The sequence below is a fragment of the Helianthus annuus genome, chromosome 14 (genome assembly GCF_002127325.2).
Source record: "Helianthus annuus cultivar XRQ/B chromosome 14, HanXRQr2.0-SUNRISE, whole genome shotgun sequence".
Classification (NCBI taxonomy): Eukaryota; Viridiplantae; Streptophyta; class Magnoliopsida; order Asterales; family Asteraceae; genus Helianthus; species Helianthus annuus.
Window position 1 is genome coordinate 72,336,652 of NC_035446.2, and position 4,054 is coordinate 72,340,705.

The window sequence follows — 4,054 nt, forward strand, 5'->3', positions numbered from 1 at the left end:
TGGTGAGCTGGGCACGGCCCCGTAGTGGGCGTAAAAGCTTCTGCAGGATTTGTCTTCTTGTGTCAGGGCTGACCACGCCCTATGCCTGGCTGGGCACGGCCCCATGGTCAGTTTCTGTTTTCTTGTTTTTGTCTTAGGAGATCCTGCCGAGGGGTTGGGCATGTCACGTTATTCCTTCTTCTTGTATTTATGTTGGTTTTTTGCTGCTTATTTTTTCCTTTTGTTCTTTTAATCTCGTTTGTTCCTGTAAATTCAAAAGGAAGAAAGAAACGTGATTTTTCCAACATTAGTACTAAAAAGGGATGGTTTTATGCCTCTATTAATGTGATTTATATTTTGTATTTTGCACACATCAATATTAATGAAGAAATTTTCTTTTACTACCTCCAAAGAAATTAAAACAATTCTGCTTTTCGCTCTTATAAATAAGAAATTAAAAGCGTTCGAAAAAGAAAAACCATCCTCATCAAATTCAGAGCTCACAATGATGTCACTCTCTTGTCATACGTATATTGGATCGAAGTTTCTTTTGATAAATTGTTGGAGAATCTATTATTTAAATCACTCACTAAACTACAAAAGGGTTGGAGAAATCAATGATCATAAAAGTTAAGAATCACATAAAAAATGAAACTAAACGCAAACGTTAATTTGTCATTCTCGTTTCTTATTCAAACAAAAGGCACAAACAATCAAAATCAGCAGAAAGAAGATGCTAATCGGCTAAAATCTGAGCATTTACCTTCGAGAAATGAAGCATGAAGAGCTGCTTAAAACTAGTAAAAACACGATACTTTTCAAATGACAAAAGGAAAAGAGCATAGAGTAAAGTAAATTACTATTTGAGTTAATGTGTTTTTGACATTTTTACTATCTTAGCACTTGATTTGCCCAATTGCACATATTTGAGTTGAGTAATTGTGTTTTAGCTATCTAAATGGGTTCAAATCGCTTACCTATTTATGGTATGTATAACATGTTTAACTTATCGTAGTCAAAGTCTTTAAACACTTTGGAAGGAGGAGGTCTTGGTTCAAGTCCCACCGACAACAGGAATAAAAGAAATTTGCCGTTCAAAAAAAAATAATAATAAGTTAGTAGGTCGACAAGGCATGTTCATAACTTTTTTATTAAAATGGCATTTTAATAGTCTTATACATAATTATATATTACACACCACCGTATTATTACTTTATCGTGTTAATTATGTCATATTATTTCTTACCGTATTTTACGAATCGTATACGTAACCGATTTTTTTTAATTTAAAATATTATAGCAATATCATACTTAAATTAAAGAAATGAAAATGCTTGTTTATGGTGTAATTTTGTAAAGAAACATTAACGTATGAAAAAGTAATTAACATTTTAAAAACATGGAAGAAATTGGTTTAAAAGTCAACAATATGTTTTAAGTGATTACACCATATGTTTTAAAAGTTATAATTACTTACTGTTTTAAAATTATGTAAAATTACCTTTTTGTCCCTCATATATATTATTATTATTACTAGTGGAGAATCCGCGCGTTGCGTCAGAGTCGACAATTTACGTTAGTTTATCAATTATTTCAGACTCACCTTTTCCACATCCGTAAATAAAATTACATCCCATAGGGCCTCAGCTTGTGTGTTAAATTTTATCCACTTTTTAGCTATCTAGTAGAAAACCCGCACAATGTTGTGGTGGTAACGATTTAGAACGCGGTATTCGTTTATATTAGTTTATCAACCATCTTGTGTTGTTTTTGGATAGGTTGCCTAAAGAAAATAAAGCTTAAAAGTGGATAAGATTAAACAACTTCTATTGCATTTGCACACAATCTACACTTCATTCCAACAATTTTCACACAAATATAATATAATAAACTAAAAAACAACATTATACAACAGTTGCACACGTTTTCTTGCCTCCAAAATGCGGATAAGCTTCCGAAAATGAAACGTGAAATGAGCAGCATATTTGAACACTAACAAAAACAAACATATTTAGTAACTCTAAAATTATTACAAAACTATTCTATTTAATAATAATCTGAACTTTTTTTTTAATAAAATGATTCAGTAGATTATGTTCTATTTTGAAGTTTAGACGACTTTCAATCCGTTTGACCCGCTCTGCTCAGACGACCAATTTTCTTCGGTACTTTTTAAACCATTTGACCCATTCCAGATTAAAGAAAGCACGTTGATGCGTTTTCTAGTAATTTGATTGAAAGTGCCACAATAAGTATACGTGCGCCTAAATAGTGTACATACTACACAAAAATTTCAAAAGTAAGTGCAACTTACAATAGTGGTAAAATCAAGATACGGTACACAAAAAAATGATGAAAACATACTTCATTTGTGAGTTAGATTAGAACTTTACTTTGTCGTATAGGACATAATAGACATGCTAGAAACCTTCAACATCAAAGGCTCGCTGAATTGACCCTACACAACCATACATCATGTCACCGGGTTTACAACATGTGCTCTAGCGCGACCCTCTAAAGGAAAGTCACATTGCCAAAACTTATCTTAAGAGTGACGCTTAGTAGATTATATCTAAAATATAAGTATGCGTATACCGGTAGAGTAGCCTGCTTACATAAGTGATGCACACTCTCACCATTCATTATAACACCTGTATAATGTAACACACATGAATGCATAAATCGATGATTGGCATACATTCACCTGCAACAGTAGACAATTCCTTAAAATGTGATAAATGAATTATGTAAATTTTGGATAAAACCTAAATTGTTTTCTCCAAATAATCAAGAATTCAAGAGTCACAAAAAGATTAAGGCCAATTGGATTTTAACACCTCTAACTTTGAAGAGTTGGCCGATAACACCCGCAACTAACACTTTGATCTGTGACACCCCAAACTTTTAATTTTGTTTGTCATTTCACCACTCAGTTAAAAAATGACTAACTGAGTTACTCTTCCATCCTACATGGCATCATTAATCCTATGTGGACTTTATGACGTGGACTATAATTGCATATGTGGCACATTCATGGTATAAAAGGCATCATCTTCTTCGTTTTTAACACTGCACAAACAATGGAAACCCTAAATTAAGGCCATACGCATGAATCGACCCAAATCCAAACCCTAATTTGCTTCCTAATTTGCTCATCACGAGATCATAGCAAACCTTCAACTTATTTGCTGATCGACGTGTCTAATTCTTCCAACTCTTCATGTAATACCAACCGAATCCCTAAAATATTCAAGGTGGACATGGATGGGAATTTGTATTGTCATCACGAGATCAGAGTTGTTATTCGCATAGCAGGAAGGAGAAGTGTTCGATGTGGTGCTGAATTTTACGGTTGCTCACAATGGCCGGTAAGTCTTGTGTATCCATGTATTGAATTTAACTTGTTTTTGAACTGACGACATGATGTTGGTTTGTAGCGAGACGACTGCAAGTTCTTTATGTGGAAAAGAGATTTCGACAAATTATTCGAAGTTCATTCAACTTGCAGCTCAAGTGCAGTTACAAGAAGTGATGCTATGACCGGGAATGAATATAATTTGCAATTGCGGAACAACTTGCTATCTCAAGAGAACAATATGTTGAAACGACAAATTTGTGCGAAAGAATTCATGTTGAAGCAGCAGTTTGTGTTTAGTTTGTTTGTTATCATTGCCATGTTGTTTTACATAGTGTATCGAATTTAACTTGTTTTTTATTGTAAGTTCTTTGACATGAATGAATGTAGTGAAGTTGGGCTTTGATGTCTTTATTTGTACCATATGTGCAGACCATTAGACCATTTGCAGACAAAAAGAGACTTTGACTTTGTAACAAGTAAACAACTACCAAAACATGTGTGCAGACCATTTGACCATTTGAAACCACATGTGCAAACCTAAACAATAAGTGTGCATACCATTTGACCATTTGAAACCACATGTGGAGACCAAAACAATACAGCACATGCAGACCATTTGACCATATACCCCTGTGACCATATATATGCAGAATGACCATATACCCCTGTGACCATATATATGCATACTAAAACAAGTGTGCAGACCATGCAGACCAT

General features: G+C 33.8%; 1 long non-coding RNA gene across 1 annotated transcript; it reads left to right on the top strand.

Moving 5' to 3' along the window:
- The first annotated feature begins 3,288 nt into the window (after positions 1-3,288).
- LOC110905456 lies at positions 3,289-3,754 on the top strand. The gene is made up of 2 exons (XR_002573137.1): positions 3,289-3,347; positions 3,417-3,754. It is a non-coding gene; the product is annotated as an uncharacterized LOC110905456 (long non-coding RNA).
- Positions 3,755-4,054: the final 300 nt, after the last annotated feature.